The sequence below is a fragment of the Mustela nivalis genome (genome assembly GCF_964662115.1).
Source record: "Mustela nivalis genome assembly, chromosome: 3".
Classification (NCBI taxonomy): Eukaryota; Metazoa; Chordata; class Mammalia; order Carnivora; family Mustelidae; genus Mustela; species Mustela nivalis.
In genome coordinates, this window is record NC_139022.1 from 74960808 (window position 1) to 74979256 (window position 18449).

The 18449-nt window shown below is 38.4% G+C and overlaps 1 long non-coding RNA gene across 2 annotated transcripts; it reads left to right on the top strand.

The window, feature by feature from the left end:
* The first annotated feature begins 143 nt into the window (after positions 1–143).
* LOC309861652 lies at positions 144–16944 on the top strand. 2 transcript variants are annotated; one of them, XR_014310090.1, is made up of 4 exons: positions 144–3961; positions 7528–7693; positions 9592–9710; positions 10129–16944. It is a non-coding gene; the product is annotated as an uncharacterized lncRNA (long non-coding RNA). The 2 variants fall into 2 exon arrangements; XR_014310091.1 differs by lacking the exon at positions 144–3961 and having other exon boundaries at positions 7333–7693.
* Positions 16945–18449: the final 1505 nt, after the last annotated feature.

Consider the following 18449-nt stretch of genomic DNA (forward strand, 5'->3'; position numbering starts at 1 on the left):
TGCTGACTTATGCTATATAACAACAGTGTTATCATAGCTGAATTTAACAGAAACTCTCTAATATTATCTAACAACCAATCTAAATTCAATGTTTGCAGTCACCCCCAAATGTCTGCATTGTATTTGTTGGATTTGTTTACATCACTATATAAGCTTAAGGCATATAGCATGATGGTTTGATTTCCCTCTATCATGAAATGATTACCAGAATAGGTTCAACTAACTTATAGATACAATAAAAAGAAAAGAAAGGGAACAATTTTTTTTTTCCTTGTGATGAGAACACTTAGGATTTACTCTCTTATTAACTCCCCTGAATATTATATAGCCATGTTAGCCATAGTCACCTTGTTGTACATTACATCTCCAGTACTTACTTATAACAGGAAGTTTTAACCTTTTGACCACCTTCCTCCAGTTTCCCCTTCCCCCCACTTTCAATGTATTCTTCAAAGTAAAAAAACACTTTATACTGAAAGAGGCATAGAGACTCATAAAGAAACTCCAGAAGTTTTACTCCCAACACAAATTGTCTGATGAGAAATATGGCATCTCTTTCTGGAAAGATGTAGAGCCAATAGGCATTGTACATTTAAATGTTTAGCTGTCTCATTCAGTTTGCAAAGCTTCTGTTGAAGTATGTGTCTGGTTCTGCTTGGCTATAGCTGCTCTTCTCAATCTACAACGGTCTCAAGTTTTTCTCACAAGATTGTGTCTTCGCATCTTACAGCATGTAATTCTTGACGGTAACAGGGAGGAACCTCTTGATGTCTAGTTATGTACATGAAAAAAATTGCATTTAAATGTGCTTGCAATTTAATCTCAGTTATCGCATATAATATATAAATGAGTATACATTGTATAAAAGAATCCAACATTACTTATTTATGTAAACACTGTTTCAGAGAAAGAAATGGCTTAAGAATTGTAAAGTCAAATGTATTATTCTCTATATATTCTTTCGTGGTGCTCACTGTTTTGTCATCAACTTAGTTTATTATTCACTGTGACTGAAGGGATATTACACATACTAAATGGTCTCAAAATTGTTTAAACAGAACAAATTGTTAGTCATTGAAAGTGATATTAATTTTAATTCTGAGAACTCAGCATGCTATTCCAACAAGTAGTTACTAGTCAAATTTTTATGTATTTACTTCATCGTTAGTTGAGAAGTATTTATGTCAGCATACTTTGTGATTCAATGAAAAAACTCCAGAGAGTTAAACATATATTTATTTAAAAAGGAGAATCCAATTAGCACTTTAAAAAATACAGGGCATATATGAAAGTGTTAAATGAAAATAGAAGCATTAGCAATTTCAGGAGATCTATCTCACCATAAAAGTTCCCAGATTCAAAATTGAAATGCTCACTATAACAGCTACTAATAAGAAATTTATTGGACCAAATAAATAACCAAATCAAAACCGACATAGGAGCCAAATCTAATTTGCACCAAAGATAGATTTGTAAATCCACTGCCAGTGTGTCTAGGAATAATTACTCCACAAAATCAGACCATAACCAAATTCTCAATATTGACTCATCAGAGTTGAAAATTCAATCCTTTTAGCAAAAATACTGTGTGAAATCGAGGCAGTGCAATAATCTCAGACTCTTCTCAAAAATAGTAATCTTGCTGAAAGATTTCTGGGTGCAAAATTACATGGTCCAGTAAAGCTCACTTTAGAATGTAAAGCATGCAAAGCCCAAATCTCTATAGAACTTGTATGCCATGAGTAGCTCTAAAATGAGCTTCTTAAATCATCTCGGAGGGAAAATGGTCCAGGGTGAACAGAGGTCTGGCAAGCTGTCTCTGATTACCTCACTTCCCAGATGATTTAAAACCTTGTTGTTTGGAAAGGTATTTGCTACCATATTTTCAAATGCTAGAAAGGTTTGCATAATGTTTCTGTGTAAAAGAGAGTTACTGAACTGTGTATTTGCAAAAATGAATAACTAATAGTAAGTTTTTCCTTCAAGTAACCAGAAATATTGTGTTGTTTCGCTCTGGCAGTAGGCACTTCAGAAAACATGAAATACAGATTGGAAAAGTTTATGTTCCAGAAAACATAGATGTTCATTTGAAATCTGTTTAAAATAAAATATCTTTCTGGTTTACTTGGCAGTACTGCTTCTCATCAAGTTTATACTGGGCCTCAAAAAGGAGGTTCTGTTCATCCCACTTGTGCATTAAAGTGGCATTGGAAATGTATGAGTTTATCCAACTGAAGAGGAGTTTTGGAGCAGATAAATGATTAAAGTAGATAATCTTCTTTGTTGTCCTTGCACAAATAGATGTTCTCACTCCTGTGAAAAAGTAGTGAAAGGAAGGGAAAGTGAGGACGCCAACAGGGGGCGCTCGCTTGTTCTACTGCTAATTGTCAGTTGGATACCTACCACAGGAAGAGACGGACCTTGCATTCCTGACAGGAAGAAGCCTACGCTTCACTACCCCAGCGGAAGGAAGAAACCTTTTCTTCTGGTCCAGCAATAGCCTAGCCAATGAAAGGCTGTCAAAACACAACTAGTAAAAAGCCACTACACTTCAAACTCCTAGTTGACTCCAATGGATGTTTTGTTTATAACTGTCCCTCCCAATCACCCCCCTTCCTCTAAAAGAGAGTGTTCCTCACCTGTTCTCAGTTCTTGCCTATGCTTTTGCCATGGCTTGCACATCCTGAATGGCAATTCTCTGCTATTCCCAAATCCATTTTTACTGGTAAGATAACTGATGGCTTTATTTTTATGGGTAACACTCCTAATGAGTAGAAAAATTGGCATTTACCAAGATGAGTAATTAATCATAAACTGCTACATAAACTTCAGAAGTTAAAGGCATACAGTTAATTCCTAATCTGTTGTGCAGATTCCTTCCTGTTGTAGATGAAAATGTGTACTATAGGCTTTATATTATAGAACGCTTGGTGGTGATCTTGATTCCACTTGCTAAAAATAAGTTACATGATAACTATTTTTCAATACAAATGCCAATAATTAAGACAATTCATAACTGTTTCTGGCATAAAAACCTATACAGAATTCAGAAACTAGGGACTTCACCAAAAGAGATTCTTTTTAAATATCTGAGTAATTTTGGCTTTGGGGAGAGAGAGTATATATGTACAGTGATTTATTAACATATATCAGCTTTCAGACTCTTTAGAGTAAATGCTTCTTTACTTCATAAGTTGAATTTATATTTTACCATTTGTTTAAAAGGTGGAAATGAGCTTAAGTATTCAAAATGTGTTTAGAGTTCAAGACATTCCTTCCATAGCTACTTGGCTACTAATTTTTATTTCCAGCAATTATATTAAAAGAGTATGTAGAAAAAATTTTCAGCCTCAAATACAAGATCCAAAATGTCAAAGAACTGGTTTGTATGTAGAACTGTTTGAAGTGGAAAGTAGAATCTGCATGATTCAGGAATGCAAACAAAGAATTATAAGATTAGTTTCCCATTAGGAATTCTTTATTCTTCTAAGATATTTAGCAGGTGCACTGAGATGTAAAGGGTGCTGTGTGAAGTTTCCTTTGACCTTTACATTTCAGAAGAGATGAGGCCAGAAGAGGAGTCTTACTGCAAAAGACCAAGACATGTATTGGCAGGGTTGGCTTCTCCATCCTTGACTCCTCCCTCTTCCTTTGAAAGAATTCCATTTACTTACAGGGCCTGGGCACTACACTCCCTTTCCTTCCGCGAAAAGTTTGACAGCTTCTGCCTGGATCACAAGGGCTCATTTCTCAAGCCAAGTTTAAGGCAAATGGTATGAATTAAGATGGGCATGGGGATGGCAACTTCAAAAAAAAAGGACTAAAAAGACACCTATTTTCCTTTCACAGTTAGAAGAATGCATAGAGAATACTCTTGCAGGTCACTGAAGAAATTAATTAGTTATTCAATAATTCATTATCTTGATCAGCTGAAATCTGACTTGCTCAGCAAGTAATTCACGTAAGTTTTGTGAGTAGAATTGCATTAAATCCTCTCTATATATCTGCTTCGCTCTCTCTCTCTTATCTCATTTGGGAATTCTATTATCTCTAGTACCTAGAGTTAGTCCTTGAAGTTAAGGTACTATTTAGAATTATTGAAAAGTTAATGCACCTTCATGAGTAGCTATTAGTTCAAAAGGATTAATGTGGCTCTTGAAACACCTACTTTATTCCTCAAGGAGTAACTTAGACCCTGGGAAAAAAAAGTCCAATCTTTTTTGGAATATTATTAAGACAAGAAAGACTCCAGGAAAACACAGTAACTAAAAGCCAAGTCAATACAGATCTTAAACTATTATAACAACTGGTAATGGCGTCTCACAATTGCTGTAATTTTTTTTCTATGATGAATGATTACATTTTGATAAAAGAACTCAATTCACCATTAAGCAATTTTTCAGGATGTTTTGTTTCGGGGCTAACCATACTCATCTCTATTACCAGACCCACTGTGTACATGCAAGCCAGTTGTCAGTCATCTTTCTCGATCTGTTCCTACTTATATCTCTCCCCATTGGTCCCTGGAGTCCTTTTATAGAAACAATGTTACTAAACGCTGATCAGGTTGTTCCTCGAATCAATACAGCACAAGTTAGCAGATACCTAAAATGAACCACAACTGCCAGCCTCCTTGGCACCAGCCCCCTCTGTCATTTCCCACAGGAACCTACAAAACCTATTGTAAATCTTACTTTTAACTTCTAATCCCTTATTGGCATTTTTAGGATTTTATACTTTATATTGCATAAGCTTGGTTTTATTTTTGGGGGTTTGGTTTTGTTTTTACTTTTACTTGCCTGTCTGGGTTTTAGCAGCTTTTAAGGGAAGGAACAAGGGAATCTTCCTGTGGTTGGTAGGAAATGAGAGCGCTACAATGAGCTGATAACATTTTTTCTTAAAAATGATTCTGGTTTCGACTGATAAATGTTAGGTATGCAGTATTAGGTAGGCATATGATCCTTGAAGTTCACTCTGCTTTTTAATAGCATATTACAACACTGGGGTGCCTGGGTGGCTCAGTGGATTAAAGCCTCTGCCTTCAACTTGGTCATGATCCCAGGCTGCTGGGATCGAGCCCCATATCGGGCTCTCTGCTTGGCGGAGAGCCTGCTTCCCTTCTCTCAGTGCCTGCCTCTCTGCCTACTTGTGATTTCTGTCTGTCAAATAAATAAATAAATAAATTTTTAAAAATAAAGCATATTACAACACTGAAACAAATGTATTAATATTTTATATATTAGCTCTAATGGAATATTCTGAAAGTATAGTAACACTTTCAGCCAAATACTTCTCAGTATTTTTAAACAATAGGGGAGATCAAAGGAGGGAAACAGCATGTCTACTCATCTTTAATTATTGGTCCTTACGTGAATGAAGCTATGACCTGATTGTCTTACAACAAGCCACACTTACTTCTTCAATCAACAGTTCCAACAGTAAATGTATCCAGGCTTCTAAGACTCACAATAAACTGTAAATATAACTTAAATCTATAAATAACTTAAACTTTAGATGCTTGCTCATTTCATCTATGAATTTTTTTTCTGTGAATCTTCTTCATCAAAACATGCCAATACAGTAGTTTTCATCCAAACACATTCATTCAGTTCAACCCCTGATATAGGGGGAAGTGGCACTCTTGGTGGTGTGCCAATTATACCGAGTTACAACTCATTAATTAATTGCATGGCTTTCAAAAATTAAAATAATATGTTCTTAAGGAAAATAATTAAATCACAGTCATATTTCTGAAACTTGAGTACTTAATGATTGTTTACAATAATTAACTGCTTATGTCCATGAGATAAGAATTCCTCCTTCACAGGTAGGCAAGTAAAATGAACTAGGGAGTATGCCGACTAAAATGGGGTGATCTTACTGTGTCCCAAAGGACTCACATGTCCACTCAAAGGCTAAAGTTAAAGGGTGGGTATAGGCAAGGTAGAGAGGGAACCCAGAGAACACCACTGGCCAGGATGGCCTACATGTCTGCTGGGCACAGAATGAGTATACACACTCCTTGCCAAAGTAACCTTCCTCTCCCCGAACATCAAAGGTGGGTGAGAGCATTAAAGGTGTCTAGAAATATCAGCATTAGTATATCTCCATGATTGACATCAAAAAGCAGTAAAATTCTTGAAATTTTTAAAGCTTTTATGTTTTGTTTGCTTGTTTTCAACATTTTATTAAGGTATGCTTGACAGAAAAAGCTGTATAATATATACAACTCAATGAGTCTGGAGATGAGTACACACCCTTCCTGCCCCTTTATTATTATTACTTGTGTATATATAGGTGGTAAAAACATTTAACAAAAGATACACCCTCATAGAAAATTGTAAGTCTCTAATGCAGTATTGTTAGCTAAAGGCACCATACCATATATCAGATCTCCAGACTTACCCTGCACAACCAAAACTTTCTACCCTCTGTTTCTATTTTATTATTTTAGATTCCACATATAAGTATAATCAAGCAGTACTTGTTTTTCTGTGTCTGATTAATTTCATTTAGCATAATATCCTCCAGATCCATCTATGTTGTTGCAAATAGCAATATTTCCCTTTTCCTAAGGCTGAATAACTTCCCACTGTAATATGAACAACATTTTTTAATTTATTCATCTGTGGATGGACATTGAGGTTGTTTCCATATCTTGACTTTTGTGAATAACGCTGCAATGAACAGAGGAATGCAGGTATCTCTCTGGGATCCTGTCAATTCCTTGGGGTAAATACCCAGGAGTGGGATAACTGGACCGCATGTAGTTTTTTAATTTTCTGAGAAACCTAAATATTGTTTTCTGTAATGACTGTACCAATTTGCATGCTCACCAGTAGTGTACAAAGCTTCACTTTTCTCCACATCCTTGTCAACACTTCTTTCTCATTGTTGTTGTTTTAAAAAGTAACATCCTAACAGTTGTGAGGTGATAGCTTATTGTAGTTCTGATTTGCATTTTCCTGATGATGAGTGATGTTGGGCGCCTGTTGGCCACCTATATGTCTTTTTCAGGTCCTTTGCTCATATTTTAAACCAGATTATCAGATTTTTTTTTTTTTTTTTTGCTTTTGAATTGTAAAAATTCCTTTTATATTTTGGATATTAACCCCTTATCAGATACATGGTTTGAAGATATTTTCTCCCAGGATACCTGGGTGGCTCAGTGGGTTAAAGCCTCTGCCTTCAGCTCAGGTCATGATCTCCAGGTCCTGGGATCAAGCCCCTCTCTGCTCAGCAGGGAGCCTGCTTCCTTCTCTCTCTCTCTCTGCCTGCCTCTCTGCCTACTTGTGATCTCTCTCTCTCTCTGTTAAGTAAATAAATAAAATCTTTAAAAAGATTTTCTTCTCCCATTCTGTAGGTTACTTTTTCCTGTTGTCGATTGCTTCCTTTGCTGTGCAGAAGCTTTTTAGTTTGATATAATCGTACTTAATTTGCTCTCATTGCGTGTGCTTTTGGTGTCATAACCAAGAAATCATTGCCAAAACCACTGTCAATGAGCTTTTACTCTCTATTTTCTTCTAGGAGTGTTATGGCTTCAGATTTAATGTTTAAGTGAAACAAAACATAAAAATTTGACTCCCACAAATGGGAGGATAGAGATATGTTCCTAATAAAGAATATGTGTAACCTCTAGGACAAAAAACAAAAAGGAAGAAAACAACATCCCCTTAGATGAAGCACATAAGAGGTAATGAAAGCCCAAAATAATGTGATTAAATATGTTCCTGACTTGATGTGTTAAGCCTATTCATGTATTTAACAAGAATTTTTTAAAATGCCTCTATCTGTACAAGACTTTTATCCCCTTGACTACATTCTGAACTTTTATTGTATCTAAGCTCTAAAACTCTGACCTGGTAAAGTTGCTAACATTATTTCAAGAACTGAGTAGTAAAGCATAAAAATATATTTTATGACATCATCATATTCTTGTGGAGATTGTCTATTCTTTTTTACCCATTTGAAGAGAACTTTAAATGTCCACATCAGGGAAGAAGGCCACCTTAAGAATACACTCATGTTGGATTGAGATTTTAATAACTGAAATGTTTAGAAAATGAAGAAGACATACTGATGAGAAAATGATATCACAGGAAAGTAATTTTAATGAAAAGGTCTTAAAATGCCCATTGTCTAATAAGCCATGCAGTGGCAAACATCAGACTTGACAGAATCTGATGTTTTTTTAAAGATTTTATTTATTTGAGAGAGAGAGAGAGCGCATGAGCAAGGGGTCAGCAAAGGGAGAAGGAGACTCCCTGCTGAGCAGGGAGCCCAACTTGGGGCTTGATCCCAGGACCCCAGGATCATGACCTGAGCCGAAGCAGTTGCCAGATCATATAGGAGACTTTAGAAATAAATCCCTTGACAGTCATTTTTAAAAACCTTCATTCATTTGTCTATGACTTACTATGGACATTTTCTTGACTTGGTTGTGCAATTTGTTCTGAATTAGACTACAGTTAGTTTGATGTACTCTATAGCTACACAGAATCATCAAATATAGATATATATGTTGTTTTTGTACTTGAATTCACATCTTTTATATAGTTTTGTATTTTACTTTGACTATGTTTTTAGAATTACACAGAGTTAATGTATATAATTTAAACTGCTTAAAACAAAACAAAACAAAAAATTAAGTTGGGCTTTATTGATGAAGACTTTTTTAAAAGGCTAAAATTACATTTTTTATGTTTAACCATTCTCTATACATATACATTTTCCTGTTCTAGTGATATTTTTGTCTTGCAATTTTGATTATGTTTTGGAAAAAATTTTATTTTACCAAAAAAATGTCAATAAAATACCCTGAATTTCTGAAGCTATAATTATTTTTTTAAAAACCGAACTCTTAAGAATAAAATAAGTATCGAGTTAATTATGAAAGAAAGACTATAACCGTGGCAATATTATAAAGAATAATAAAATAGTAAAAAATATCTGGAAAATTACTGTCATAATCTCAGTCATTAAGTTGACTCTAAAGTCAGGTTCAGTTCCTGGCTTCACCATCTCCCACCATGTAACAAGATGTTTATTTTCTCAAATATAAAATAGGAATTGCTTTGCTATTTGAGAAAGAAGCAGAAAAGTAAGCCAATATAAAAAAGTCTAGTAGAGATATTTATTTTGTAGGGTATGTTCTGGATTCTGGGTTAGATTTGGTCTAATCACAACAGATTCTACATCTATATTCTCTGCATTAATCATTAAGGTGGCAAAAGTTCCATAAGTATGAAAGATTTTATATTTGTTATTCTATAGACTATGGCAAGAAAGTGGGCCAAGAAAGTACTTAAGTTCAGCAGGTACTGAGGTTTAAAAAGGGGTTCTTCTTAGCCCTCTAATATCAAGAAATCCAATTAGCTAATCTGCCCAATGTTTGCTTTACTGCCTCCCGCTCTTATACTGGGTCTCAACCCAATGGTCACCTGCCCCAGAGTGCTCCTTCCTGACCTCACAGCCAGAGCTGCCTGCCCTCGCCCCATTGTGTACTTTATTTTCTTCATGGCATTTATTTTGATGTCAAATTATCTTACTTTTTTGTTTACTTAGTGTTTATCCTTGGTCTTTTCTCTCTAGAATGTGAGCTCTCAGAGACCAGGAGATCTGCCTTACTCATTACTGTGCCTAGAAGAGCAGCTGGTGTATAGTAGGGACTGAATGAATGAAAACAGTGACTGAATATGAATCACTTAACAGTAGGTTTGCAGTGTCATCACTGTTCTCTATGGCTGGAGTCTGGGAGCTGGAGGTGGATAAAATCTTACCTAATTAGATGCCCACCGTTATTCCCCAGACACCTGTCCCTGTGTCACGGAACAATGAAGTACCAATGCCCTTACAGAAATGGGGGCCTCTGCCCCGATCCTGCACTTTAAAGGGGGACATGTATCACAAGTGCACTCCCCCCAAATGTGTATTAAAGCATATAAGAGATGCTTTACCACTTGGGATCAGGCCCACAGCACTGACAACAGCATGATCCATTAGCCTAAATATCAGTCTGATGGGTAATACTGTACAGGCCCTAGGAAAATGCCTCTTCACCTTGTGTGCCTATGATATCAATCAAAAGGGGACTGTGTTTGAATTTAATAAAGTTTTATTTTTTTCCAGTATCAGCAATAAACACCGCTTTAGAGTATGAGAATCTGAGTGGGAGACTTTCTCAGGTAAGTGGAATGAGAAATTAACTCACTTGACAAAACTTTACCGTGGGATGGTTATGTATGCAATAGATTCTATGGCATGCCAAAAGATTTCCCAGGAATGCTATCTTTTTTTCCTTTTCCTCCCTCTTGTTCTAATTCCTGACTCAAGAGACCTTGGGAAATGAGGCAGTACATTTCACAGTGGAACACAGCGGGCATGTAACTTTCTACAATATGGAACAGTTACTCATCCATACATCACCAGCCCATCCACAGAACAGATACATGTAACAATAATTAAATTCGGTTCTGTTTTACATTTTGCCAACTTTCTATTTTGTCATCATGAATGTATATTTTTAAGATGAGATGATAGCACATATTTTATTTAACAATTTGCTCACTTGATTTATAGCCTTAAATATTTAGACATGTGGTGTGTGGGCCTCCATTTGGGCTCTTGCTCTAAGATCTACAACTTTTAGAGACAGGGTTACAAATGGAGAGAATGTGCCCACTCTGAATCCCTCTTCTGGTTACTATCACTGCATAACAAATTCCCCCCCAAACTCAGCAGCTTACAACAACCATATTATTATGAAAACAGTTGTATCCTATATCAGGAATATAGAAATTCTTTGGCTGGTTGCTTGGAGTGTCTTATGCACCTGCAAAAAGATGTCAACTAAGCTCTGTCTTTCTCAAGTCTTGGCCAGATTGGTTATCCAAGAGGGCTCACTCTGATGACTGACAGTTAAAGCCATCATCTGGGAGCTGAGCTGTTAACCAGAGGCCTACCACATACCTCTTGAGCATAGCAATCTCAAACCTCTTGGATTTTACAGGGAAGCTGGCTGCCTTCAGAAAGAGTCCCAAGAGCACCAGGCAGAAACTCGTGGCATTTTATGACCAAGCCTTGGATGTCACCTATCACATAGTCACAAAGTGTGCGCCCTATTATAGGAAGATGTCACAAGCCTGCCCAGATTTAAGGGGAATGGAAACAGACCCGCATTGTTCAATGGGTGGCGTGGCAAATCCCCATTCTTCTTAGGTCATTTTCTTAGTCTCCTATAGGGACGGGAACTGACCTTGATCTGTTGGACACTGCTTTTTGTACCCAACAGCACCTGTGTTGGGTGTGTGTGGTGAGGCCCACTGGTGACTGAGCAGTTGCCTGATTTGAGGACACACTGATGACTGTGTAGGCTTCTGTTACTCTAGCACAATCAGCTGCATGGCTGAAAAACTGATTTCAAAATTGATGTTAAAAAAAAAAAAAAACACCTATTTCCAATATAGTGTTTCCTTTGTTTTATTAGGATGCTACAAAGGGTACAATCCAACATCATTATACAAGTATATCACCTACCTGAGAAAAATGACTTAAAATAAAAGTATGATACTATGAGCTGGATCACTCACCTGACATAAGCTAAAAATGAGCAGCTCTTGTGTAACTCAGAGATTGAACAAATAAAGAAATGAATATTTTCATAGGAAATAAAAAGAATTGCCAGCAGTTGTGTAAGAACATTGTATAGTGTATCAGAAATCTTTTGGTTACACATGACAGATATCCAAATTCTAATGGTCTTAAAGCAAAACGTGGGGGAGGGAGAATAGTAGGGGACGTAAGAAAGATTTATTTGTTTATGTAATGGAAAGCTCCAAAATGTTGCTTTCAGGTGAAGCTTGATCCAGCAGTTCAACAACGTTACGAAGAACTTGCCTTTCCCCATAGTCTTCCACATGACTGAATGTTCTTGTATGGCTCATTGGTAATTTTTTTTAAGATCTTATTTTTTATTTGACAGAGATAGAGAGCACAAGTAGGCCAGAGCAGCAGGCAGAGGGAGAGGGAGAAACAGACTCTCCACTGAGCAGGGAGCCTGATGTGGGGCTCGATCCCAGGACCCTGAGATCCTGCCCTGAGCTGAAGGCAGAGGCTTAACCCACTGAGCTACCCAGGCACCTCATTGGTAATTTTTAAAATTTGTCTAGCTCTCACTATCCACTCCTAATCAGAGCTTACTTTCCTTTCGAAGAATAACTGTGTTTTTAAAGATTTATTTATTTATAAGAGACAGAAAGGAAGTACATGCGTACACACACATGTGGGGAAGGGGCAGAGAGTGAGGGAGCAAGAGAGAATCTCAAGCAGACTCCACACTGAGCATGGAGTCCAATGTGGGACTCAGTCTTAGAGCCCTGAGATCATGACCTGAGCCAAAATCAAGAGCTGGACACTTAGCTGACTGAGCCTCCCAGGTGCCTCTGGAGAATAATTGCTTAATTTTAGTGAGAAGTATGCCTGGGTGGCTCAGTTGGTTAAGGGTCTACTTTTGGCTCAGATCATGATCCCAGAGTCCTGGGATCAAGTCCTGCATCAGGCTCCTTGTTCAGCAGGGAGCCTGCTTCTCCCTCTGCCGCTGCTGCCCCTGCTTGTGCGCTCTTTCTCTCTCTCTCTCTGGAGATAAATGGGTGGAATCTTCAAAAGAAAAAAAAAGGAAAAGGTAATTCCAGGCACTTATCTTGCTTCTACTGAAACTGCGAGAAACAGACTTCACCCCTTTCTGTGCTCTTCTTGAGCCCTAGGCTCACAAACAGACATATGACTTAAGCTTAATCAGGTATATGTTCTCTTTTGGGACTTTAGATCTTGACCATGGTCCAACAGGGAGGAGCAGAAACAGGATGTACCAGAATCTGTAATAAGCAACTTTTCTCTGCTTTCCAGCTCTGAAGCATAGTCTTTGCTCCTGCCCACTATCAGGCCTGGTTCTCCATTTATCTAGTCAATTCTTAGAGCCCCAAAAGCATTCTCCCTCACTTTGGATGCTTGGGTCCTACTGCATGATTGCCAAAGCAGTGAAGACTTTTTGGGCATGGCCTTGCAGAGATGAACTTCCCTTTTCTGGGTCCCCATGACCCTGTGCATCATATCTTTTGATAGGCCCTTAACACATTACACTACTGATTTATCCTTCTGTGTTCCCTACCAGACTAAGAGCTCCCTAAGAACAGGGGTCTTAGCTTACACTTAGCCCAGTGTCTGATCAAATAGTGTGTTATCAAATAATGTGTTAAACTAATCAAATAATCTATTTGGAGAGAAAAGACATGCTTATATTAAATGATTCTAAAATTTAAGGCAGTATATTATTAAGCAGGAAGCATAAGCGCTCTTCACAAAGTGTAGAATTGTCTGAAAACATCATTTTTAGGTTGTTTTATGAGATGTTATTGCATCTTCTTTGTTTCCCACTAAAAGGAACAAGGCTTCCTTCAAGAAATGCCTAGTTTGGGGCTCGTAGTTGGCTTGTGGTTTAAAGCCTCTGTTTTCGGCTCAGGTCATGATCTCAGGGCCCTGGGATTGAGCCCCATCGCATCGGGCTCTCTGCTCAGCGGGGAGCCTGCCTCCCCTGCTCTCTGCCTACTTGTGATCTCTGTCTGTCAAATAAATAAAATCTTTTGAAAAAAAAAAAAAAGCCTAGTTCTAGGGCTGAGGAAGGAAAAAATACAAGATGAGCCTAGAACATCTGCTTGTACTGGAAAATGAAGAACCACAAAAGAATAAAACCAGTATTTCCACAACAACAACAGCACAGAAGCCAGATTGAGGGGGTTTCCTCTGGCCCAACTAAATTGGAGCATAAAAATAAATGATGATAATAAGGATTATATCCCATTGATTAGAATAGGAAGTCATGAGTCCACAGAGATATAAATAAGTTAATGTATAAATTGAAAGCTTGAAAGAGTAAGATATTTAGATAGTTTCAAAGTACGTTCACACAAAATGCTTATAAATTACAAAGGGGAAATTTTCTGGAGAAAAGCCTTGCAGGCAGCACCTTAATCAACTGACCAAAATGAACATCATCAAAAATGGGACAGATTGAAACTGGGCATTAACTGATAATGCTCAAAGAATACCACAACATTTTGTGACATTCCTGCTGAAGATGCATAAACTCTACTTGGTTATGCAGAGATGTCAGACAACACCCAGACTGAGGGTCATCCTACAAAATAACTGGCGTGTAGCCTTCAAAAACAGTAAGGTCATGAAAGGGGGGAGGGAGGGGGAAGACTGAAGAATCTTTTTAGACAGCAGGAGACCAAAGAGAGATAATCACTGAGTGTAACACAAAGCATCATTGGGACAATTGGTGAAACATAAATGAGCTGAGAATTGATGGTTAAAGTGTTTAGGTTAACTTCCTCACTTTGACAGTATACTCTGGTTCAACAGGAGAATGCCCCGTTAATAGGAAACTCTCACTAAAGTATTTAGGAGTAACAGGTCATCAGGTTGGCAACTTACTCTCAAAAGTTGCAGGGAAATTTGGGTGACTGGTGGCTCAGTGGGTTAAAGCCTCTGCCTTCTGCTCAGGTCAGGATCCCAGGGTCCTAGCCCTGAATTGGGCTTTCTGCTCAGTGGGGAGCCTGCTTCCTCCTCTCTCTCTCTGCCTGCCTCTCTGCCTACTTGCGATCTCTGTCAAATAAATAAATAAAATCTAAAAAAAAAAAAAAAAAAAAGTTGCAGGGAAAAATAAGTTCTTTGTATGGGTACTTCCAACTTCTCTGTAAGTTTGTGATTGTTTGAAAAACATGTACACAAATCAAGATTTACCTTCAGTTTAGTAAATGGTCAGCTGTACAACGTAGTCTGAGGAGCTGCCCACAGCCATCAGCAAGTTTCCATCTGTATTTATCATTCTGTTTTATTCTTATTAGAACAATATGTGTTTCTGTCACACTCTCCTTTGTTATCTATTAAACTGTGAATTCTATAAAGTCAGAGACTCCTTCTATTTAACTCACCATTTCATGTATCTGATGCCCGAAACAGTCCCTGGGACACAGAAGGCACTTACGAATAGGCACTGAGTGACTGACTGAACAAATGAATGGGAGAACAGACTGAACGAAGCAGCTTACACTAGAAGAAGCATGGCCTTTGGAATTAGAAAGATCTGGGTAAACTCCCATCTCTCGCATTTCCTAAACGTGCAGTCCTGACCCCATTGGTCAACTTCTCAGCCTAGCTGAGATAACAGCCAGACTACTGGATTTGAATCCTGGCTTTATGACTTCCTTGGATGGTCTTGGGTAAATTGCTTCTGTTTCCTCATCAGTGAAATAGCCATTAAAATAATTCCCCCACTTCACTGGGCTGTGGGGCATGGTATGAGTATTTATTACATTATCTGGGCTTAAGTCTTCAACTCTAAAAAGGGATTATTACTTCCAGGATTGTTGTGAAGATTAAAGGACCCTCAGTAAATAGTGTTGATCACAAGAACATTTGTTATCAAATTACAGTCTTATGAAGTAGGGAGAACATCCCCCTTTTATAAAAGGAAGAAAACCTAATGACACAAATAAGCTGAGTGACATATTCAAGATCGGCACCATCGAGTAGAATCCAGCTCAGATACAAACACATCTCTCTGGACCCGAGATTTATTCTCCCGTGTCACGAGTTCCTTTAGTGATGATAAAGGGCCCCTGTTAAACTGAAGACGTGCTTGGGAAAGATTGCGATGACGGATCCATCCCAGTGTTTCTTAAACGTTAGTGTGCAACCGGATCACATGCAATTCTTGTTCAAACACCCCACAGTTTCTGAGTATGTCTGGGTAAGGCCAGAAAATATTGAGAACCACAGTTAGGGAATTATTTGAAAGCCAGCTTAGAAAACAAGGGAATGCTGAGGGCAGGAGACTGAAGAGATCTGAGAAGTAACTAGAGGAAAAGGAAGGTCAACTTCAGGGGCTAAGAGGAGATGGGAGGCTTCTGCCACATGGTATCAAAGCACCTGATCAGGCGTTAGTTCAATCTGTACCCTTGGTAAACCACCTTCTCTGAGATAAACTGGACCAATTCATCAAACGCCAGAAACTACCACAACTCACCCTGTACAAATACCTAAGTTGAGTAGCTCTAAAACTATTTTTATAATTGAATATATAATTTTGAAACCTATCAAAAAAAGTCTCCAGCACTCAGATGGTTTCACTGGAGAATTCTAGAAAAACATTTAAATCTCTACAACCTCTTCCAGAACATAAGAGGGAATACTTCCTGATTCACTTTATGAACCTGACATCAAAACCAGACCAAAAAACAAAGAAAGTAAAAAAGAAAGAAAGAGAACTACTGAACACTATCAAAAATATAGATGTAAAAATGCTTAACAAAATATTAGGAAACAGAAGTCAGCAATGTATAAAAAGAATTACACACCATGACCAAGGGGATTTATTCTAGGACACAAGCCAGGTTCAATATTTGAAAACAATCACTATAGTCCAGCACATTGACAAAGTAGCGGTGTTGGCATCCAGAGGGGTCCACTGAGCCATGCCTGGGATGAAGGTGGGGCCCAGCAAATCTGGGGAAGAGAAAAACATGGACTCTGTATACACGGCTTTTGTTCGAACAAATCAAGTGCTACACTCCCTGGGCAGCTGGTGACTCTGAGGTTGTACACCTGATGCTTGTCTGTCTGTGAGCTGGGACCACTGGAAGCACAGGGACAAACAGGGGAAAGGCTGGCTTGAGGCTCCAGGTACTAAATGAGACAGTCCAATTCCCCAAGGTGAGACGGATCTCAAGTGTAGGATCCAAGAGCAAAGAAGAGGAAGAGAATTTGGAAAAAGTTGGCAAGTCCTAAAATGAAAAAACTCCCGGCTGCCTCTGATATTCAGCACAGTGTACACATCACGCATCACGGCTTTCTGTGCCTTGCCTGAATGCACTCGGCCCTCACCATTCCACTAGCCAGTACAAGCTGACACGGTCCCACTGCCTCCTGACTGAGGGACAGCTCTGCCTGAGAGCTCTTGCCCTGTAGTCAGTGTAAGTGATAGGGAGTTAGCGGCCCTTAGTTGAGGAAGAATGGGGTCAGGATAGGAGAGGGGGGAAGTTGGAAGATAAAGACTCCAGCTCCCCTGTCTCTAGGAAGGACAACTCCAGCTGTTCTTCACAAACTTTCATGTGCTTATGACTCCCATGGGAGGCTGAATAAAATGCAGATTTTGATTCAGCAGCTGTAGGGTGGGGCCAGAGAGTCTGCATTTCTTTTTTTTTTTTTTAAGAATATTTTATTATTTTATTTTATTTTTTTAAATTAATTAATTTTTTAAAGATTTTATTTATTTATTTGACAGACAGAGATCACAAATAGGCAGAGAGGCAGGCAGAGAGAGAGAGGAAGGGAAGCAGGCTCCCTGCCGTGCAGAGAGCCCGATGCCGGCCTGGATCCCAGGACCCTGGGATCATGACCTGAGCCAAAGGCAGAGGCTTTAACCCACTGAGCCACCCAGGTGCCCTGAGTCTGCATTTCTAACAAGCTCTCAGTCAGTGCCTTTGCTGCTGGTCTGGGGACCATACTTGGATTCCCCTACCAGTGCTCTCTGCACTTTTCCCCCAAACAAACTGTTTTCACATTTCTTTTTGGAGGGTGTGCTCTGGGAAAATTACCTTTTTCTATCTCCCTTCTTGGTGTTTTGTGTTGTTTTCAGTCTTCTATAAGCCTGACCACTACCTTGCAATGTGACCTAGGGCAAACATTTCATTTCCTCATCTCCAGAATGAGAGGGTTAGACTGTCTAGTTTCCTTCCCATGCCAACATCCTAAAGAAGTTCTCATTATTCTAGTGATTATCATACTTTCCACACTCCTCCCGATCTGCTTTCCTGCTCTTGTGCATGACCTTTAAAAAATCAAGCTGGCTTCACATTCTGCTCATCTTCAAAAGATGTCTCTAAACAGAAATGGAAAATGGAAGCCTTTTCTTTAAACATAATAGCAAAAAATCCTTGACAGATAAAGGATACAGCAAATGTTCACACATGCAGATGACATTTTCATTGTGTGGGAGAAAAAGAGACCATTCACAAAAACATAAGAACAGTAGTTTCAGGCAGAGGCTGAAAATGAAAATCAGTGAGAAACCAACAAAAGATATGAAACCACAATCAAAGGACATCTAAAGAGGAGATAACACACATAAGAAAACACAATAGTGAGTTTGTGAACTTGTCTGCTTTTGGATCAAACATCCCTACACATACATACGCAAATACAAGCTGTCCCCTTCCAGAGAGTCACTCTGGAGAGCTGCCTTCTCATACCTAGGCTTAAAACATTTTGAAATTCCTCTAGTTTAAAAGAAACCAAGTTAAAGAATATATACGTAATATTACCATTTTAGGCACCATTTTTTTTTTTAAATCCAAAATGAGAAAACCATCATAATGCAACCCTATTTC